Below are 23,873 nucleotides of genomic sequence, written 5' to 3'. Positions count from 1 at the left end.
TAATTCCCTATAAAACACTCATTGAAAGTGATTTCGTCTCGATTGAACAATAAATAAAAATGTACCTCGATTTTTAATAACATTTTCAAAATCGACGTAACTCGGCCTAAGAAAAACATTTTGAGTATTTGTTCACTGTTTTCAAATATAACCACTGAAACCATTATTTTTGTAATTTTTGCGTTAATTCAAGCAAATAAAACGATTTTCATTCAACAAACTGTTAAAATTCAATTTTAAATAAGAAATCGTTGTCACGGATTTTGTATCTTGAAGAAAAAAAACATGCGATTTTTTCGGTACACTTTTGAATGCATTTAATTCTGGAGAAATGTTTGACCGAATTCATCTTAATTCCCTATAAAACACTCATTGAAAGTGATTTCATCTCGATTGAACCATAATTAAAAATTTACCTCGATTTTTAATAACATTTTCAAAATCGACGTTTCACGGCCAAAGAAGCATATTTTGAGTATTTCTTCACTATTTTCAAAAATAACCACTGAAACCATTATTTTTATACTTTTTGCTTTAATTCAAGCAAATGTAACGATATTCATTCAAAAAACTGTTAAAGTTCAATTTTTCAATAAGAAATCGTTGTCACGGATTTTGTATCTTGAAGAAGAAAAACATGCGATTTTTTTCGGTACTTTTTTGAATGCCTTTTTTTCTTGAGAAATCTTTGACCGAATTCAGCTTAATTCTCTATAAAACACTCATTGAAAGTGATTTCATCTCGATTGAACAATAATTAAAAATTTACCTCGATTTTTAATAACATTTTCAAAATCGACGTTTCACGGCCAAAGAAGCATACTTTGAGTATTTCTTCACTATTTTCAAATATATTCATTGAAACCATTATTTTTATACTTTTTGCTTTAATTCAAGCAATGTAACGATATTCATTCAAAAAACTGTTAAAATTCAATTTTCAATAAGAAATCGTATTCACGGATTTTGTGTCTTGAAGAAGAAAAACCTGCGATTTTTTCGGTACTTTTTTGAATGAATTTTTTTCTGGAGAAATTTTTGACCGAATTCAGCTTAATTCCCTATAAAACACTCATTAAAAGTGATTTCATCTCGATTGAACAATAATTAAAAATGTACCTCGATTTTTAATAACATTTTCAAAATCGACGTTTCACGGCCAAAGAAGCTTACTTTGAGTATTTCTTCACTATTTTCAAATATGTTCACTGAAACCATTATTTTTATACTTTTTGCTTTAATTCAAGCAAATGTAACGATATTCAATCAAAAAACTGTTAAAATTAAATTTTTCAATAAGAAATCGTTGTCACGGATTTTGTATCTTGAAAAAGAAAAACATGCGATTTTTTTCGGTACTTTTTTGAATGCATTTTTTTCTGGAGAAATTTTTGACCGAATTCAGCTTAATTCCCTATAAAACACTCAATAAAAGTGATTTCATCTCGATTGAACAATATATAAAAATGTACCTCGATTTTTAATAACATTTTCACAATCGACGTAACTCGGCCTAAGAAAAACATTTTGAGTATTTGTTCACTGTTTTCAAATATAACCACTGAAACCATTATTTTTGTAATTTTTGCGTTAATTCAAGCAAATGTAACGATATTCATTCAACAAACTGTTAAAATTCAATTTTAAATAAGAAATCGTTGTCACGGATTTTGTATCTTGAAGAAAAAAAACATGCGATTTTTTCGGTACACTTTTGAATGCATTTTTTTCTGGAGAAATGTTTGACCGAATTCAGCTTAATTCCCTATAAAACACTCATTGAAAGTGATTTCATCTCGATTGAACAATAATTAAAAATTTACCTCGATTTTTAATAACATTTTCAAAATCGACGTTTCACGGCCAAAGAAGCTTACTTTGAGTATTTCTTCACTATTTTCAAATATGTTCACTGAAACCATTATTTTTATACTTTTTGCTTTAATTCAAGCAAATGTAACGATATTCAATCAAAAAACTGTTAAAATTAAATTTTTCAATAAGAAATCGTTGTCACGGATTTTGTATCTTGAAAAAGAAAAACATGCGATTTTTTTCGGTACTTTTTTGAATGCATTTTTTTCTGGAGAAATTTTTGACCGAATTCAGCTTAATTCCCTATAAAACACTCAATAAAAGTGATTTCATCTCGATTGAACAATATATAAAAATGTACCTCGATTTTTAATAACATTTTCACAATCGACGTAACTCGGCCTAAGAAAAACATTTTGAGTATTTGTTCACTGTTTTCAAATATAACCACTGAAACCATTATTTTTGTAATTTTTGCGTTAATTCAAGCAAATGTAACGATATTCATTCAACAAAATGTTAAAATTCAATTTTAAATAAGAAATCGTTGTCACGGATTTTGTATCTTGAAGAAAAAAAACATGCGATTTTTTCGGTACACTTTTGAATGCATTTTTTTCTGGAGAGATGTTTGACCGAATTCAGCTTAATTCCCTATAAAACACTCATTAAAAGTGATTTCATCTCGATTGAACAATAAATAAAAATGTACCTCGATTTTTAATAACATTTTCAAAATCGACGTTTCACGGCCAAAGAAGCTTACTTTGAGTATTTCTTCACTATTTTCAAATATGTTCACTGAAACCATTATTTTTATACTTTTTGCTTTAATTCAAGCAAATGTAACGATATTCAATCAAAAAACTGTTAAAATTAAATTTTTCAATAAGAAATCGTTGTCACGGATTTTGTATCTTGAAGAAGAAAAACATGCGATTTTTTCGGTACTTTTTTGAATGAATTTTTTTCTGGAGAAATTTTTGACCGAATTCAGCTTAATTCCCTATAAAACACTCATTAAAAGTGATTTCATCTCGATTGAACAATAAATAAAAATGTACCTCGATTTTTAATAACATTTTCAAAATCGACGTTTCACGGCCAAAGAAGCATATTTTGAGTATTTCTTCACTATTTTCAAAAATAACCACTGAAACCATTATTTTTATACTTTTTGCTTTAATTCAAGCAAATGTAACGATATTCATTCAAAAAACTGTTAAAATTCAATTTTTCAATAAGAAATCGATGTCACGGATTTTGTATCTTGAAGAAGAAAAACATGCGATTTTTTCGGTACTTTTTTGAATGCATTTTTTTCTGGAGAAATTTTTGACCGAATTCAGCTTAATTCCCTATAAAACACTCATTGAAAGTGATTTCGTCTCGATTGAACAATAAATAAAAATGTACCTCGATTTTTAATAACATTTTCAAAATCGACGTAACTCGACCTAAGAAAAACATTTTGAGTATTTGTTCACTGTTTTCAAATATAACCACTGAAACCATTATTTTTGAAATTTTTGCGTTAATTCAAGCAAATAAAACGATATTCATTCAACAAACTGTTAAAATTCAATTTTAAATAAGAAATCGTTGTCACGGATTTTGTATCTTGAAGAAAAAAAACATGCGATTTTTTCGGTACACTTTTGAATGCATTTAATTCTGGAGAAATGTTTGACCGAATTCATCTTAATTCCCTATAAAACACTCATTGAAAGTGATTTCATCTCGATTGAACCATAATTAAAAATTTACCTCGATTTTTAATAACATTTTCAAAATCGACGTTTCACGGCCAAAGAAGCATATTTTGAGTATTTCTTCACTATTTTCAAAAATAACCACTGAAACCATTATTTTTATACTTTTTGCTTTAATTCAAGCAAATGTAACGATATTCATTCAAAAAACTGTTAAAGTTCAATTTTTCAATAAGAAATCGTTGTCACGGATTTTGTATCTTGAAGAAGAAAAACATGCGATTTTTTTCGGTACTTTTTTGAATGCCTTTTTTTCTTGAGAAATCTTTGACCGAATTCAGCTTAATTCTCTATAAAACACTCATTGAAAGTGATTTCATCTCGATTGAACAATAATTAAAAATTTACCTCGATTTTTAATAACATTTTCAAAATCGACGTTTCACGGCCAAAGAAGCATATTTTGAGTATTTCTTCACTATTTTCAAAAATAACCACTGAAACCATTGTTTTTATACTTTTTGCTTTAATTCAAGCAAATGTAACGATATTCATTCAAAAAACTGTTAAAATTCAATTTTTCAATAAGAAATCGTTGTCACGGATTTTGTATCTTGAAGAAGAAAAACATGCGATTTTTTCGGTACTTTTTTGAATGCATTTTTTTCTGGAGAAATTTTTGACCGAATTCAGCTTAATTCCCTATAAAACACTCATTGAAAGTGATTTCGTCTCGATTGAACAATAAATAAAAATGTACCTCGATTTTTAATAACATTTTCAAAATCGACGTAACTCGGCCTAAGAAAAACATTTTGAGTATTTGTTCACTGTTTTCAAATATAACCACTGAAACCATTATTTTTGTAATTTTTGCGTTAATTCAAGCAAATAAAACGATATTCATTCAACAAACTGTTAAAATTCAATTTTAAATAAGAAATCATTGTCACGGATTTTGTATCTTGAAGAAAAAAAACATGCGATTTTTTCGGTACACTTTTGAATGCATTTAATTCTGGAGAAATGTTTGACCGAATTCATCTTAATTCCCTATAAAACACTCATTGAAAGTGATTTCATCTCGATTGAACCATAATTAAAAATTTACCTCGATTTTTAATAACATTTTCAAAATCGACGTTTCACGGCCAAAGAAGCATATTTTGAGTATTTCTTCACTATTTTCAAAAATAACCACTGAAACCATTATTTTTATACTTTTTGCTTTAATTCAAGCAAATGTAACGATATTCATTCAAAAAACTGTTAAAGTTCAATTTTTCAATAAGAAATCGTTGTCACGGATTTTGTATCTTGAAGAAGAAAAACATGCGATTTTTTCGGTACTTTTTTGAATGCCTTTTTTTCTTGAGAAATCTTTGACCGAATTCAGCTTAATTCTCTATAGAACACTCATTGAAAGTGATTTCATCTCGATTGAACAATATTTAAAAATTTACCTCGATTTTTAATAACATTTTCAAAATCGACGTTTCACGGCCAAAGAAGCATTCTTTGAGTATTTCTTCACTATTTTCAAATATATTCATTGAAACCATTATTTTTATACTTTTTGCTTTAATTCAAGCAATGTAACGATATTCATTCAAAAAACTGTTAAAATTCAATTTTCAATAAGAAATCGTATTCACGGATTTTGTGTCTTGAAGAAGAAAAACCTGCGATTTTTTCGGTACTTTTTTGAATGAATTTTTTTCTGGAGAAATTTTTGACCGAATTCAGCTTAATTCCCTATAAAACACTCAATAAAAGTGATTTCATCTCGATTGAACAATAAATAAAAATGTACCTCGATTTTTAATAACATTTTCAAAATCGACGTTTCACGGCCAAAGAAGCATATTTTGAGTATTTCTTCACTATTTTCAAAAATAACCACTGAAACCATTGTTTTTATACTTTTTGCTTTAATTCAAGCAAATGTAACGATATTCATTCAAAAAACTGTTAAAATTCAATTTTTCAATAAGAAATCGTTGTCACGGATTTTGTATCTTGAAGAAGAAAAACATGCGATTTTTTCGGTACTTTTTTGAATGCATTTTTTTCTGGAGAAATTTTTGACCGAATTCAGCTTAATTCCCTATAAAACACTCATTGAAAGTGATTTCGTCTCGATTGAACAATAAATAAAAATGTACCTCGATTTTTAATAACATTTTCAAAATCGACGTAACTCGGCCTAAGAAAAACATTTTGAGTATTTGTTCACTGTTTTCAAATATAACCACTGAAACCATTATTTTTGTAATTTTTGCGTTAATTCAAGCAAATAAAACGATTTTCATTCAACAAACTGTTAAAATTCAATTTTAAATAAGAAATCGTTGTCACGGATTTTGTATCTTGAAGAAAAAAAACATGCGATTTTTTCGGTACTTTTTTGAATGAATTTTTTTCTGGAGAAATTTTTGACAGAATTCAGCTTAATTCCCTATAAAACACTCATTGAAAGTGATTTCATCTCGATTGAACAATAATTAAAAATTTACCTCGATTTTTAATAACATTTTCAAAATCGACGTTTCACGGCCAAAGAAGCATACTTTGAGTATTTCTTCACTATTTTCAAATATGTTCACTGAAACCATTATTTTTATACTTTGTGCTTTAATTCAAGCAAATGTAACGATATTCAATCAAAAAACTGTTAAAATTAAATTTTTCAATAAGAAATCGTTGTCACGGATTTTGTATCTTGAAAAAGAAAAACATGCGATTTTTTCGGTACTTTTTTGAATGCATTTTTTTCTGGAGAAATTTTTGACCGAATTCAGCTTAATTCCCTATAAAACACTCAATAAAAGTGATTTCATCTCGATTGAACAATAAATAAAAATGTACCTCGATTTTTAATAACATTTTCAAAATCGACGTAACTCGGAGTAAGAAAAACATTTTGAGTATTTGTTCACTGTTTTCAAATATAACCACTGAAACCATTATTTTTGTAATTTTTGCGTTAATTCAAGCAAATGTAACGATATTCATTCAACAAACTGTTAAAATTCAATTTTAAATAAGAAATCGTTGTCACGGATTTTGTATCTTGAAGAAAAAAAACATGCGATTTTTTCGGTACACTTTTGAATGCATTTTTTTCTGGAGAATAGTTTGACCGAATTCAGCTTAATTCCCTATAAAACACTCATTGAAAGTGATTTCATCTCGATTGAACAATAATTAAAAATTTACCTCGATTTTTAATAACATTTTCAAAATCGACGTTTCACGGCCAAAGAAGCTTACTTTGAGTATTTCTTCACTATTTTCAAATATGTTCACTGAAACCATTATTTTTATACTTTTTGCTTTAATTCAAGCAAATGTAACGATATTCAATCAAAAAACTGTTAAAATTAAATTTTTCAATAAGAAATCGTTGTCACGGATTTTGTATCTTGAAGAAGAAAAACATGCGATTTTTTCGGTACTTTTTTGAATGCATTTTTTTCAGGAGAAATTTTTGACCGAATTCAGCTTAATTCCCTATAAAACACTCATTAAAAGCGATTTCATCTCGATTGAACAATAAATAAAAATGTACCTCGATTTTTAATAACATTTTCAAAATCGACGTTTCACGGCCAAAGAAGCATATTTTGAGTATTTCTTCACTATTTTCAAATATAACCACTGAAACCATTATTTTTATACTTTTTGCTTTAATTCAAGCAATGTAACGATATTCATTCAAAAAACAGTTAAAATTCAATTTTCAATAAGAAATCGTTGTCACGGATATTGTATCTTGAAGAAAAAAAACATGCGATTTTTTCGGTACACTTTTGAATGCATTTTTTTTGGAGAAATGTTTGACCGAATTCAGCTTAATTCCCTATAAAACACTCTTTGAAAGTGATTTCATCTTGATTTAACAATAATTAAAAATTTACCTCGAATTTTAATAACATTTTCAAAATCGACGTTTCACGGCCAAAGAAGCATACTTTGAGTATTTCTTCACTATTTTCAAATATGTTCATGGAAACCATTATTTTTATACTTTTTGCTTTAATTCAAGCAATGTAACGATATTCATTCAAAAAACTGTTAAAATTCAATTTTCAGTAAGAAATCGTATTCACGGATTTTGTGTCTTGAAGAAGAAAAACATGCGATTTTTTCGGTACACTTTTGAATGCATTTGTTTTTGGAGAAATGTTTGACCGAATTCAGCTTAATTCCCTATAAAACACTCTTTGAAAGTGATTTCATCTTGATTGAACAATAATTAAAAATTTACCTCGATTTTTAATAACATTTTCAAAATCGACGTTTCACGGCCAAAGAAGCATATTTTGAGTATTTCTTCACTATTTTCAAAAATAACCACTGAAACCATTATTTTTATACTTTTTGCTTTAATTCAAGCAAATGTAACGATATTCATTCAACAAACTGTTAAAATTCAATTTTAAATAAGAAATCGTCACGGATTTTGTATCTTGAAGAAAAAAAAACATGCGATTTTTTCGGTACACTTTTGAATGCATTTTTTTCTGGAGAAATTTTTGACCGCATTCAGCTTAATTCTCTATAAAACACTCATTAAAAGAGATTTCATCTCGATTGAACAATATATAAAAATGTACCTCGATTTTTAATAACATTTTCAAAATCGACGTAACTCGGCCTAAGAAAAACATTTTGAGTATTTGTTCACTATTTTCAAATATAACCACTGAAACCATTATTTTTGTAATTTTTGCGTTAATTCAAGAAAATATAACGATATTCATTCAACAAACTGTTAAAATTCAATTTTAAATAAGAAATCGTTGTCACGGATTTTGTATCTTGAAAAAAAAACATGCGATTTTTTCGGTACACTTTTAAATGCATTTTTTTTGGAGAAATTTTTGACCGAATTCAGCTTAATTCCCTATAAAACACTCATTGAAAGTGATTTCATCTCGATTTAACAATAATTAAAAATTTACCTCGATTTTTAATAACATTGTCAAAATCGACGTTTCACGGCCAAAGAAGCATACTTTGAGTATTTCTTCACTATTTTCAAATATGTTCACTGAAACCATTATTTTTATACTTTTTGCTTTAATTCAAGCAAATGTAACGATATTCAATCAAAAAACTGTTAAAATTAAATTTTTCAATAAGAAATCGTTGTCACGGATTTTGTATCTTGAAGAAGAAAAACATGCGATTTTTTCGATACTTTTTTGAATGCATTTTTTTCTGGAGAAATTTTTGACCGAATTCAGTTTAATTCCCTATAAAACACTCAATAAAAGTGATTGTGTAAAAACCTTGACTTTTTACGTCACATCTGAGACCTCACAACACCGCTCCCGGATGGGCTCGAACCACCAACCTATTGGTTAACAGCCGAACGCGCTAACCATTGCGCCACGGAAGCCCAAAAGTTAAATGTTCGTCTGGTGTTGTGGAAAAACTCTGACATTTTACGTTACATCTGAGACGTCACAACACCGCTCCCGGGAGGGCTCGAACCACCAACTTTTCGGTTAACAGCTGAACGCGCTGACCATTGCGCCACTGAAGCCCAAAAATTAAATTTTCGTCAGGTATTGAGGTAAAACCTTGACTTTTTACTTCTCATCTGAGACCTCACAACACCGCTCCCGGATGGGCTCGAACCACCAACCTTTCGGTTAACAGCCGAACGCGCTAACCATTCGCCACGGACGCCCAAAAATTAAATGGTCGTCTGGAATTGTGGAAAAACTTTGGCTATTTACGTTACATTTGAGATCCAAAAACACCGCTCCCGGGTGGGCTCGAACCACCAACCTATTGGTTAACAGCCGAACGCGCTAACCATTGAGCCACGGAAGATCAGAAATTAAATGGTTGTCACGTATTGTGGAAAAGTTTTGACTTTTAACGCTACATCTGAGACCCCACAACACCTCTTCCGGGTGGGCTCAAACCACCAACCTTTCGATTAAGAGCTGAACGCGCTAACCATTGCGCCACGGAAGCCCAAAAATTAAATGCTCGTCAGGTATTGTGGAAAAACTCTGACATTTTACGTTACATCTGAGACGTCACAACACCGCTCCCGGGAGGGCTCGAACCACCAACGTTTCGGTTAACAGCTGAACGCGCTGACCATTGCGCCGCTGAAGCCCAAAAATTAAATTTTCGTCAGGTATTGAGGTAAAACTTTGACTTTTTACTTCACATCCTAGACCTCACAACACCGCTCCCGGATGGGCTCCAACCACCAACCTTTCGATTGACAGCCGAACGCGCTAACCATTGAGCCACGGAAGCTCAGAAATTAAATGGTTGTCACGTATTGTGGAAAAGTTTTGACTTTTTACGCTACATCTGAGACCCCACAACACCTCTTCCGCGTGGGCTCGAACCACCAACCTTTCGATTAACAGCTGAACGCGCTAACCATTGCGCCACGGAAGCCCAAAAATTAAATGTTCGTCAGGTATTGTGGAAAAACTCTGACATTTTACGTTACATCTGAGACATCACAACACCGCTCCCGGATGGGCTAGAACCTCCAACCTATTGGTTAACAGCCGAACGCGCTAACCATTGAGCCACGGAAGCTCAGAAATTAAATGGTTGTCAGGTATTGTTGAAAAGTTACGACTTTTCAAGCTACATCTGAGACCCCACAAAACCTCTCTCGTTTGGGCTCGAACCACCAACCTTTCGGTTAACAGCTGAACGCGCTGACCATTGCGCCACTGAAGCCCAAAAATTTAATTTTCGTCAGGTATTGTGGAAAAACTCTGACATTTAACGTTACATCTGAGACGTCACAACACCGCTCCCGGGAGGGCTCGAACCACCAACCTTTCGGTTAACAGCTGAACGCGCTGACCATTGCGCCACTGAAGCCCAAAAATTAAATTTTCGTCAGGTATTGAGGTAAAACCTTGTCTTTTTACTTCACATCTGAGACCTCACAACACCGCTCCCGGATGGGCTCGAACCACCAACCTTTCGGTTTACAGCCGAACGCGCTAACCATTCGCCACGGACGCCCAAAAATTAAATGGTCGTCAGGTATTGTGGAAAAACTTTGGCTATTTACGTTACATTTGAGATCCAAAAACACCGCTCCCGGGTGAGCTCGAACCACCAACCTATTGGTTAACAGCCGAACGCGCTAACCATTGAGCCACGGAAGATCAGAAATTAAATGGTTGTCACGTATTGTGGAAAAGTTTTGACTTTTAACGCTACATCTGAGACCCCACAACACCTCTTCCGGTGGGCTCGAACCACCAACCTTTCGATTAAGTGCTCGACGCGCTAATTATTGCGCCACGGAAGGCCAAAAATTAAATGTTCGTCAGGTATTGTGGAAAAACTCTGACATTTTACGTAACATCTGAGACGTCACAACACCGCTCCCGGATGGGCTCGAACCACCAACCTTTCGGTTAACAGCCGAACGCGCTAGCCATTGCGCCACGGACGCCCAAAAATTAAATGGTTGTCAGGTTTTGTTGAAAAGTTACGACTTTTCACGCTACATCTGAGACCCCACAAAACCTCTCTTTTGGGCTCGAACCACCAACCTTTCGGTTAACAGCTGAACGCGCTAACCATTGCGCCACGGAAGCCCAAAAATTAAATGGTCGTCAGGTATTGTGGAAAAACTTTGGCTATTTACGTTACATTTGAGATCCAAAAACACCGCTCCCGGGTGGGCTCGAACCACCAACCTATTGGTTAACAGCCGAACGCGCTAACCATTGAGCCACGGAAGCTCAGAAATTAAATGGTTGTCACGTATTGTGGAAAAGTTTTGACTTTTTACGCTACATCTGAGACCCCACAACACCTCTTCCGGGTGGGCTCGAACCACCAACCTTTCGATTAACAGCTGAACGCGCTAACCATTGCGCCACGGAAGCCCAAAAATTAAATGTTCGTCAGGTATTGTGGAAAAACTCTGACATTTTACGTTACATCTGAGACATCACAACACCGCTCCCGGATGGGCTAGAACCTCCAACCTATTGGTTAACAGCCGAACGCACTAACCATTGAGCCACGGAAGCTCAGAAATTAAATGGTTGTCAGGTATTGTTGAAAAGTTACGACTTTTCAAGCTACATCTGAGACCCCACAAAACCTCTCTCGTTTGGGCTCGAACCACCAACCTTTCGGTTAACAGCTGAACGCGCTGACCATTGCGCCACTGAAGCCCAAAAATTTAATTTTCGTCAGGTATTGTGGAAAAACTCTGACATTTAACGTTACATCTGAGACGTCACAACACCGCTCCCGGGAGGGCTCGAACCACCAACCTTTCGGTTAACAGCTGAACGCGCTGACCATTGCGCCACTGAAGCCCAAAAATTAAATTTTCGTCAGGTATTGAGGTAAAACCTTGTCTTTTTACTTCACATCTGAGACCTCACAACACCGCTCCCGGATGGGCTCGAACCACCAACCTTTCGGTTTACAGCCGAACGCGCTAACCATTCGCCACGGACGCCCAAAAATTAAATGGTCGTCAGGTATTGTGGAAAAACTTTGGCTATTTACGTTACATTTGAGATCCAAAAACACCGCTCCCGGGTGAGCTCGAACCACCAACCTATTGGTTAACAGCCGAACGCGCTAACCATTGAGCCACGGAAGATCAGAAATTAAATGGTTGTCACGTATTGTGGAAAAGTTTTGACTTCTAACGCTACATCTGAGACCCCACAACACCTCTTCCGGTGGGCTCGAACCACCAACCTTTCGATTAAGTGCTCGACGCGCTAATTATTGCGCCACGGAAGGCCAAAAATTAAATGTTCGTCAGGTATTGTGGAAAAACTCTGACATTTTACGTAACATCTGAGACGTCACAACACCGCTCCCGGATGGGCTCGAACCACCAACCTTTCGGTTAACAGCCGAACGCGCTAGCCATTGCGCCACGGACGCCCAAAAATTAAATGGTTGTCAGGTTTTGTTGAAAAGTTACGACTTTTCACGCTACATCTGAGACCCCACAAAACCTCTCTTTTGGGCTCGAACCACCAACCTTTCGGTTAACAGCTGAACGCGCTAACCATTGCGCCACGGAAGCCCAAAAATTAAATGGTCGTCAGGTATTGTGGAAAAACTTTGGCTATTTACGTTACATTTGAGATCCAAAAACACCGCTCCCGGGTGGGCTCGAACCTCCAAGCTAATGGTTAACAGCCGAACGCGCTAACCATTGAGCCACGAAAGATCAGAAAATAAATGGTTATCACGTATTATGGAAAAAGTTTGACTTTTCACGCTACATCTGAGACCTCACAACACCTATCCCGGGTGGGCTCGAACCACCAACCTTTCGATTAACAGCTGAACGCGCTAACCATTGCGCCACGGAAGCCCAAAAAATAAATGCTCGTCAGGTATTGAGGTAAAACTTTGACTTTTTACTTCACATCCGAGACCTCACAACACCGCTCCCGGATGGGCTCGAACCACCAACCTTTCGATTGACAGCCGAACGCGCTAACCATTGAGCCACGGAAGCTCAGAAATTAAATGGTTGTCACGTATTGTGGAAAAGTTTTGACTTTTTACGCTACATCTGAGACCCCACAACACCTCTTCCGGGCGGGCTCGAACCACCAACCCTTCGATTAACAGCTGAACGCGCTAACCATTGCGCCACGGAAGCCCAAAAAATAAATGTTCGTCAGGTATTGTGGAAAAACTTTGGCTATTTACGTTACATCTGAGACATCACAACACCGCTCCCGGATGGGCTAGAACCACCAACCTATTGGTTAACAGCCGAACGCGCTAACCATTGAGCCACGGAAGCTCAGAAATTAAATGGTTGTCAGGTATTGTTGAAAAGTTACGACTTTTCACGCTACATCTGAGACCCCACAAAACCTCTCTCGTTTGGGCTCGAACCACCAACCTTTCGGTTAACAGCTGAACGCGCTGACCATTGCGCCACTGAAGCCCAAAAATTAAATGTTCGTCAGGTATTGTGGAAAACCTCTGACATTTTACGTTACATCTGAGACGTCACAACACTTCTCCCGGATGGGCTCGAACCACCAACCTATTGGTTAATAGCCGAACGCGCTAACCATTGCGCCACTGAAGCCCAAAAATTAAATTTTCGTCAGGTATTGAGGTAAAACTTTGACTTTTTACTTCACATCTGAGGCCTCACAACACCGCTCCCGGATGGGCTCGAACCACCAACCTTTCGGTTAACAGCCGAATGCGCTAACCATTCGCCACGGACGCCCAAAAATTAAATGGTCGTCAGGTATTGTGGAAAAACTTTGGCTATTTACGTTACATTTGAGATCCAAAAACACCGCTCCCGGGTGGGCTCGAACCACCAACCTATTGGTTAACAGCCGAACGCGCTAACCATTGAGCCACGAAAGCTCAGAAAATAAATGGTTGTCACGTATTGTGGAAAAGTTTTGACTTTTTACGCTACATATGAGACCCAACAACACCTCTCCCGGGTGGGCTCGAACCACCAACCTTTCGATTAACAGCTGAACGCGCTAACCATTGCGCCACGCAAGCCCAAAAATTAAATGTTCGTCAGGTATTGTGGAAAAACTCTGACATTTTACGTTACATCTGAGACGTCACAACACTTCTCCCGGATAGGCTCGAACCACCAACCAATTGGTTAACAGCCGAACGCGCTAACCATTGAGCCACAGAAGCTCAGAAATTAAATGGTTGTTAGGTTTTGTGGATAAGTGTGACATTATGCTTTGTATTATTAGTAGGCCAGTTTATGAACAGCCCCATATTAGCTTAATGTCTATTATTTATCTAATCTCTCGTGTATAAAAAGGCCCCCTCTCTGTGTTAAAAATTCAGTCTATCTCGGACCTCGATCATGTATAAATCATTGTAAATAAAACCATAGTTTTAAAGTATCAACTCCTGTGTAGTCGTACAAACACACAACATGGTGTCAGAAGTTCGTTAATGTGGTATTTAGTCGCGCGATATCACGGTTAGCTTTAATTCGTTAATCAGTAATCGACTAGATTTGCGGTCTACCTCGACACGGAAAATGCAGAACGCCGCAGCCTTTCAAGTGCAACCGCCTTGCCAATTCAACTTTTCGAATTCCAATGAGTGGCGTCGATGGAGGAGGAGGTTCGAGAGATTCAGATCCGCGTCCGGTCTTAGTTCCAAGACAGGAGAGGAACAAGTCAACGCGTTAATATACATGATGGGCGACAAAGCTGATGACGTATTCTTGTCATTTACGTTTGCCACCGATGCAGAGAAGTCTGACTTCAATGTCGTTATGAATAAATTCGAAGGACATTTCATTCTCCGGAGGAACGTTATCTACGAGCGAGCAACCTTCAACTCACGAGTTCAGCAAGATGGCGAACCGGTAGAAGAGTTTATCACCGCGTGTCGAGCCCAGATTGAGAAATTTGCCTACGGAACTCTCCAAGACGAATTGCTGAGAGACCGAATAGTAGTCGGGGTGCGAGACAAAGCCCTGTCGGAAAAAATGCAATTAGACGGAAACCTTACACTGGAGAAAGCGATCTCAACCGCCCGCCATGCCGAAGAAGTTCGCCGACAACAACAAGAATTAAACGCAGGAAGTTATAAAAACGGAACTCCGGCTGTTGTCGAAAAGCTTGGCTCTCGAAACACCTCTCAGACGAAGGAGAACAGGCGACCAAGAGCAACTCATCCTTCAAGACCAATTCAACGCGATCAAATGTTACTTCAGATACCTGCAAGAAATGCGGAATGTTCGAGAAACACAATCGAGAGCGATGCCCAGCATATAGAGCAGTTTGCAGGAAGTGTAAGAAGATTGGCCGCTACGAGCGTGTGTGTCAAAGGTCAACCACCAACTACAATCGTGAGGTCACATCGCAAATGATCTCTGTGGATGATGATGACTCAACGCCAATGGATACGTTCTTGGGAAAAGTCAGCAGCGACGAGATACAAGATCGTTGGATGGTAAACATTAGGATTAATGCAAAGCAAGTTCAATTCAAGATAGATACCGGCGCGGACGTTTGCGTATTACCAGACTCGCTGTACAAGGCGAAATTTCAAGACTTAGCACTGAATAAATCTGACCGACGTCTGTTTGGACCAGGGAAGACCTTGATTAACTGCAAAGGTTTCATTGAAGCCTACCTGTCAAGTAGAGACACCACCATCCATGACAAGGTCTATGTCATCGATCAATTGCAAGTTCCACTTCTAAGCCTCAGAGCAAGTGAAGACCTGAAAATAGTTCAAAGAATCGATGAGCTGCAACTCACGGAGACGAGTATAAGACCAAAGGACCATTATCCTCAACTATTTACCGGCTTAGGACGAGTCAAACGAAGCTACAAACTGAAGCTGAAACCGAACGCAGTACCGTATGCAGTGACGACTCCACGTCGAGTTGCGATTCCTTTGATGTCACAAGTCGAAGCTGAATTGAAACGAATGGTGGACTTGGGAGTAATCCGGAGAGTCGAGGACCCCACAGACTGGTGCGCTCCCATGGTGGTCATGAGAAAGGATTCTGGCGAATTAAGGATATGCGTGGATTATACGCAACTGAATAACTACGTACAACGTGAACGGTACCAGATACCGGCTGTAGACCATACGCTTGGACGACTGGCTGGAGCCGAGATCTTCTCAAAACTTGATTGTAATTCCGGTTATTGGCAGATACCGCTACATCCGGACTCCATATTACTAACGACTTTCATGACGCCATTTGGAAAATATTGCTGCAATTGCCTGCCCTTTGGTTTAACATCTGCATCCGAGCACTACCAAAGCCAAATGTCTTCGTATATTGAAGGCGTCAAGAACACAGTTTGTCATCAGGACGACATTCTAGTATGGGGCAAGGACATGGCCGAACATGATGAAAACCTAAAGGAAGTTCTCGAAAGATTGAAAGACCAAGGAGTCACGCTCAATGAAAGGAAATGCCTCTTTGGAGTCAAAAGGATCAAGTTTTTGGGGCACGTAATAGACAGTGCCGGGATCAGTCCAGACGAGGAGAAGGTTCGAGCCATAGTCGAGATGAAATCACCATCTGATGTCGCAGAGCTACGTCGTCTATTAGGAATGGTAAATTATCTTGGAAAGTTCATTCCCCGAATGGCCGAGCAGCTTAAACCACTAAGTAGTCTATTGAGCACCAAGAACAGCTGGATTTGGGGCCCAAGTCAAGAAATGGCCTTCAAATACCTCAAGACGACGCTCACAAGCAAGCCTGTTTTGGGTATCTTCGATCCGAGGAAGCCAACAGTAGTATCCGCCGATGCGTCAAGCTATGGGATTGGAGCAATACTTCGACAAGAACAAGCCAATGGAACTTACAAAGTCATTGCCTATGCCTCGAAGACGTTATCCTCGACAGAACAACGCTATGCGCAGATCGAGAAGGAGGCGTATGCATTAACGTGGGCATGCCAGCGATTTGAGGATTTCATAACGGGTATAACAATAAAGCTAGAAACTGATCATATGCCCCTTGTTTCCATATTGCATTCGAAACAACTGGACGATTTATCTCCGAGACTGCAAAGGCTACGTCTACGCATGATGCGATACTCGTACAAGGTCTCCTACGTGCCTGGAAAATCCTTAGTTGCCGCTGATACATTGTCTAGAGCTCCGTTGATAGACGTTGACGACAACGAGCTACAACAAGAAATTTCTGCTCACGTACAGTTAGTAATGATGAACCTACCCACTACAGATCCAAAGCTTGCGGAAATTCTTCATAAACAACAGGAAGATGCTACATGCAGAACATTACAACGTTACCTCGAACATGGATGGCCGGAGAAAAAACGCGTACACAGTAGTTGTAATGACTACTTCAGCTACAGGCATGAAATCACCATCCAAGACGGAATCATCATGAAAGGCAACAGACTGCTCATTCCAAGTTCCATGCGTCCAGAAATAATGGATCGAATTCATCAAGGTCACATGGGAATCGTCAAATGTCGAGAAAGAGCCAAACAATCCGTCTGGTGGCCTGGAATTTCACGGGAAATCGAAGATAAGGTGAAAAGATGCGAACGATGTCTCAAAGAATCAGTCAACTTTCATGAGCCCTTAAAGCCAACAAGCTTACCCGAACGACCATGGCAAGCAGTTGCCATAGATATGCTACATCATGGGGGAAAATGGTACCTGGTCATGATGGACTACTACTCAAAATATCTGGAATTGGCTCGAATGAAAGATCAAACTACAAAAACTGTCATCGAGATCATCGAAGATATATTTGCACGACACGGAATTCCAGAGGTGGTCCGCAGCGATAATGTCACTAATTTATCAGCGACAAGAACCTTGGAATTCATCGCATTCTCCAAGAAATATGGATTTCGATCTATCACGAGCAGCCCAAGATATCCTCAAAGTAATGGGTTCGCAGAAGCAGCAGTAAAGACAGCGAAATCCATTTTAAAGAAATCTGACAACATCCCTTTGGCACTCTTGGCGTACCGATCTACACCGACGTCCAATGGTTTCAGTCCAGCACAAATGCTTATGAGTCGCCATCTCCGAACAACGCTCCCATTACCGTCAAACATGCTTGTCCCGACGATCTTATCAGCAGAACGTATCAAAGAAACATCACTGACGCAGAAAAAAACTCAGAAACGAAATTACGACCAACGCCATAGAGTCAGAGAGCTACACAAATTAGATCTTGGGAAAAGGGTATGGATAACCGATTTACGCAAAGAAGGAACCGTTGTCGAGAAAGCAGAGGAGCCCCGATCATATATAATCGAGCCGTCTAAAGGAAGGATTCGAAGAAACCGGTTCCATCTAGTTCCCCTACCGGACAGTCATCAAAATCACGGAATCAAGTCTTTCACTCCGGAATCAAGTATTGGCCCAGAGGACGTCATAGATCCACCAAACATCATTGATCGAGAGGAACCTGTCTCTGAGCTAGCCCACGACAATCATCCATGCAATGCTGAAAACATTCAAGATACCGACAGAGAGAACTTGCGAGCTGATCCACCTGAGTCCAATACCACGATGTCACCGGAAAGTACGAATAAGAGAAAGACAAGAAGCAAATTGCCAAAAGACGACAAAGGGACAGTAACACGATCCTGAAGAATCTCAAAGCCATCGACTAAGTTAAATTTATAAAACGCATTCTTATTTGTATAAAAAAAGGGGATGTGACATTATGCTTTGTATTATTAGTAGGCCAGTTTATGAACAGCCCCATATTAGCTTAATGTCTATTATTTATCTAATCTCTCGTGTATAAAAAGGCCCCCTCTCTGTGTTAAAAATTCAGTCTATCTCGGACCTCGATCATGTATAAATCATTGTAAATAAAACCATAGTTTTAAAGTATCAACTCCTGTGTAGTCGTACAAACACACAACAATAAGTTATGACTTTTTACGTTACATCTGAGACCCTACAACACCTCTCCCAGGTGGGCTCGAACCACCATCCTTTCGGTTAACAGCCGAACGCGCTAACCATTGCGCCATGGAAGCCCAAAAATTAAATGGTAGTCAGGTATTGTGGAAAAACTTTGGCTTTCTACGTTACATTTGAGATCCCACAACACCGCTCCCGGGTGGGCTCGAACCACCAACCTTTCGATTAACAGCTGGACGCGCTAATTATTGCGCCACGGAAGCCCAAAAATTATATAATCGTCAGGTATTGTGGAAAAACTCTGACATTTTACGTAACATCTGAGACGTCACAACACCGCTCCCGGATGGGCTCGAACCACCAACCTTTCGGTTAACAGCCGAACGCGCTAACCATTGCGCCACGGACGCCCAAAAAAAAAATGGTCGTCAGGTATTGTGGAAAAACTTTGGCTTTTTACGTTACATTAGAGATCCCACAACACCGCTCCCGGGTGGGCTCGAACCACCAACCTTTCGGTTAACAGCCGAACGCGCTAACCATTTCGCAACGGAAGCCCAAATATTAAATGGTCGTCAGGTATTGAGATAAAACTTTGTCTTTTTACTTCACATCTGAGACCTCACAACACCGCTCCCGGCTGGGCTCGAACCACCACCTTTCGGTTAACAGCCGAACGCGCTAACCATTGCGCCACGGACGCCCAAAAATTAAATGGTCGTCAGGTATTGTGGAAAAACTTTGGCTATTTACGTTACATTTGAGATCCCAAAACACCGCTCCCGGATGGGCTCGAACCACCAACCTTTCGATTAACAGCCGAACGCGCTAACATTGAGCCACGGAAGCCCAAAAATTAAATGTTCGTCAGGACAATAAATAAAAATGTACCTCGATTTTTAATAACATTTTCAAAATCGACGTTTCACGGCCAAAGAAGCATATTTTGAGTATTTCTACACTATTTTCAAATATAACCACTGAATCCATTATTTTTATACTTTTTGCTTTAATTCAAGCAATGTAACGATATTCATTCAAAAAACTGTTAAAATTCAATTTTCAATAAGAAATCGTATTCACGGATTTTGTGTCTTGAAGAAGAAAAACCTGCGATTTTTTCGGTACTTTTTTGAATTCATTTTTTTCTGGAGAAATTTTTGACCGAATTCAGCTCAATTCCAAAAAACACTCATTAAAAGTGATTTCATCTTGATTGAACAATAAATAAAAATGTACCTCGATTTTTAATAACATTTTCAAAATCGACGTAACTCGGCCTAAGATATGGCCGTTGCCGAGAGTGCTAGTTAAAAATTCGAATTTAAATTAAGTGAGACAAATTAACCTTCATCTTTATAACCTTGACTTTTTACGTCACATCTGAGACCTCACAACACCGCTCCGGGATGGGGTCGAACCACCAACCTATTGGTTAACAGCCGAACGCGCTAACCATTGAGCCACGGAAGCTCAGAAATTAAATGGTTGTCAGGTATTGTGGAAAACCTTGACTTTTTACGTCACATCTGAGACCTCACAACACCGCTCCCGGATGGGTTCGAACCACCAACCTATTGGTTAACAGCCGAACGCGCTAACCATTGCGCCACGGAAGCCCAAAAGTTAAATGCTCGTCAGGTATTATGTAAAAACCTTGACTTTTTACGTCACATCTGAGACCTCACAACACCTCTCCCGGGTGGGCTCGAACCACCAACCTTTCGATTAACAGCTGAACGCGCTAACCATTGCGCCACGGAAGCCCAAAAAATAAATGCTCGTCAGGTATTGAGGTAAAACTTTGACTTTTTACTTCACATCCGAGACCTCACAACACCGCTCCCGGATGGGCTCGAACCACCAACCTTTCGATTAACAGCCGAACGCGCTAACCATTGAGCCACGGAAGCTCAGAAATTAAATGGTTGTCACGTATTGTGGAAAAGTTTTGACTTTTTACGCTACATCTGAGACCCTACATCACCTCTTCCGGGTGGGCTCGAACCACCAACCTTTCGATTAACAGCTGAACGCGCTAACCATTGCGCCACGGAAGCCCAAAAATTAAATGTTCGTCAGGTATTGTGGAAAAACTCTGACATTTTACGTTACATCTGAGACATCACAACACCGCTCCCGGATGGGCTAGAAACACCAACCTATAGGTTAACAGCCGAACGCGCTAACCATTGAGCCACGGAATCTCAGAAATTAAATGGTTGTCAGGTATTGTTGAAAAGTTACGAATTTTCACGCTACATCTGAGACCCCACAAAACATCTCTAGTTTGGGCTCGTACCACCAAACTTTCGGTTAACAGCTGAACGCGCTGACCATTGCGCCACTGAATCCCAAAAATTAAATGTTCGTCAGGTATTGTGGAAAAACTCTGACATTTTACGTTACATCTGAGACGTCACAACACTTCTCCCGGATGGGCTCGAACCACCAACCTATTGGTTAATAGCCGAACGCGCTAACCATTGCGCCACTGAAGCCCAAAAATTAAATTTTCGTCAGGTATTGAGGTAAAACTTTGACTTTTTACTTCACATCTTAGGCCTCACAACACCGCTCCCGGATGGGCTCGAACCACCAACCTTTCGGTTAACAGCCGAATGCGCTAAACATTCGCCACGGACGCCCAAAAATTAAATGGTCGTCAGGTATTGTGGAAAAACTCTGACATTTTACGTTACATCTGAGACGTCACAACACTTCTCCTGGATAGGCTCGAACCACCAACCAATTGGTTAACAGGCGAACGCGCTAACCATTGAGCCACAGAAGCTCAGAAATAAAATGGTTGTTAGGTTTTGTGGATAAGTTATGACTTTTTACGTTACATCTGAGACCCTACAACACCTCTCCCAGGTGGGCTCGAACCACCATCCTTTCGGTTAACAGCCGAACGCGCTAACCATTGCGCCAAGGAAGCCCAAAAATTAAATGGTTGTCACGTATTGTGGAAAAGTTTTGACTTTTAACGCTACATCTGAGACCCCACAACACCTCTTCCGGGTGGGCTCGAACCACCAACCTTTCGATTAAGAGCTGGACGCGCTAATTACTGCGCCACGGAAGCCCAAAAATTAAATGTTCGTCAGGTATTGTGGAAAAACTCTGACATTTTACGTAACATCTGAGACGTCACAACACCGCTCCCGGATGGGCTCGAACCACCAACCTTTCGGTTAACAGCCGAACGCGCTAGCCATTGCGCCACGGACGCCCAAAAATTAAATGGTTGTCAGGTATTGTTGAAAAGTTACGACTTTTCACGCTACATCTGAGACCCCACAAATCCTCTCTCGTTTGGGCTCGAACCACCAACCTTTCGGTTAACAGCTGAACGCACTAACCATTGCGCCACGGAAGCCCAAAAATTAAATGGTCGTCAGGTATTGTAGAAAAACTTTGGCTATTTACGTTACATTTGAGATCCAAAAACACCGCTCCCGGATGGGCTCGAACCACCAAGCTATTGGTTAACAGCCTAACGCGCTAACCATTGAGCCACGAAAGATCAGAAAATAAATGGTTATCACGTATTATGGAAAAATTTTGACTTTTCACGCTACATCTGAGACCTCACAACACCTCTTCCGGGTGTGCTCGAACCAGCAACCTTTCGATTAACAGCTGAACGCGCTAACCATTGCGCCACGGAAGCCCAAAAATTAAATGCTCGTCAGGTATTGTGGAAAAACTCTGACATTTTACGTTACATCTGAGACGTCACAACACCGCTCCCGGGAGGGCTCGAACCACCAACCTTTCGGTTAACAGCTGAACGCGCTGACCTTTGCGCCACTGAAGCCCAAAAATTAAATTTTCGTCAGGTATTGAGGTAAAACTTCGACTTTTTACTTCACATCCGAGACCTCACAACACCGCTCCCGGATGGGCTCGAACCACCAACCTTTCGATTGACAGCCGAACGCGCTAACCATTGAGCCACGGAAGCTCAGAAATTAAATGGTTGTCACGTATTGTGGAAAAGTTTTGACTTTTTACGCTACATCTGAGACCCCACAACACCTCTTGCGGGCGGGCTCGAACCACCAACCCTTCGATTAACAGCTGAACGCGCTAACCATTGCGCCACGGAAGCCCAAAAGTTCCGGGAGCGGTGTTGTGTGATCTCAAATGTAACGTAGAAAGCCAAAGTTTTTCCACAATACCTGACGACCATTTAATTTTTGGGCTTCCGTGGCGCAATGGTTAGCGCGTTCAGCTGCTATTCAAAAGACTGGTGGTTTGAGCTCTCCCGGGAGCGGTGTTGTGACGTCTCAAATGTAACATAAAATGTCAGAGTTTTTCCACAATACCTGTCGAACATTGAATTTTTGGGCTTCCGTGGCGCAATGGTTAGCGCGTTCAGCTGTTAATCGAGATTTTGGTGGTACGAGCCCACCCGGGAGAGGTGTTGTGGGGTCTCAGATGTAGCGTAAAAAGTCAAAACTTTTCCACAATACGTGACAATCATATAATTTCTGAGCTTCCGTGGCTCAATGGTTAGCGCGTTCGGCTGTTAACCAATAGGTTGGTGGTTCGAGCTCATCCGGGAGCGGTGTTGTGAGGTCTCAGATGTGACGTAGAAAGCCAAAGTTTTTCCACAATACCTGACGACCATTTAATTTTTGGGCTTCCGTGGCGCAATGGTTAGCGCGTTCGGCTGTTAACCAATAGGTTGGTGGTTCGTCCCCATCCGGGAGCGGTGTTGTGAGGTCTCAGATTTGACGTAAAAAATCAAGGTTTTTACACAATACCTGACGAGCATTTAACTTTTGGGCTTCCGTGGCGCAATGGTTAGCGCGTTCGGCTGTTAACCAATAGGTTGGAGGTTCCAGCCCATCCGGGAGCGGTGTTGTGAGGTCTCAGATGTGACGTAAAAAGTCAAGGTTTTTACACAATACCTTACGAGCATTAAACTTTTGG

At 39.0% G+C, this 23,873-nt stretch overlaps 4 non-coding genes across 4 annotated transcripts; all 4 read right to left on the bottom strand.

The window, feature by feature from the left end:
- Positions 1–9,448: 9,448 nt before the first annotated feature.
- On the bottom strand, positions 9,449–9,521 carry TRNAK-CUU (transfer RNA lysine (anticodon CUU)). Its single transcript has one exon. It is a non-coding gene; the product is annotated as a tRNA-Lys (tRNA).
- A 221-nt stretch (positions 9,522–9,742) lies between these two features.
- TRNAD-GUC (transfer RNA aspartic acid (anticodon GUC)) lies at positions 9,743–9,815 on the bottom strand. The gene has a single exon. It is a non-coding gene; the product is annotated as a tRNA-Asp (tRNA).
- A 3,153-nt stretch (positions 9,816–12,968) lies between these two features.
- TRNAD-GUC (transfer RNA aspartic acid (anticodon GUC)) lies at positions 12,969–13,041 on the bottom strand. The gene has a single exon. It is a non-coding gene; the product is annotated as a tRNA-Asp (tRNA).
- A 9,785-nt stretch (positions 13,042–22,826) lies between these two features.
- TRNAD-GUC (transfer RNA aspartic acid (anticodon GUC)) lies at positions 22,827–22,899 on the bottom strand. Its single transcript has one exon. It is a non-coding gene; the product is annotated as a tRNA-Asp (tRNA).
- Positions 22,900–23,873: the final 974 nt, after the last annotated feature.

The sequence above is a fragment of the Phalangium opilio genome, unplaced genomic scaffold, assembly GCF_054372755.1.
Source record: "Phalangium opilio isolate 3A_F unplaced genomic scaffold, DU_Popi_V2 ptg000087l_1, whole genome shotgun sequence".
In the NCBI taxonomy this organism is placed as follows: Eukaryota; Metazoa; Arthropoda; class Arachnida; order Opiliones; family Phalangiidae; genus Phalangium; species Phalangium opilio.
This window is presented reverse-complemented; position numbering and strand designations above follow the sequence as displayed.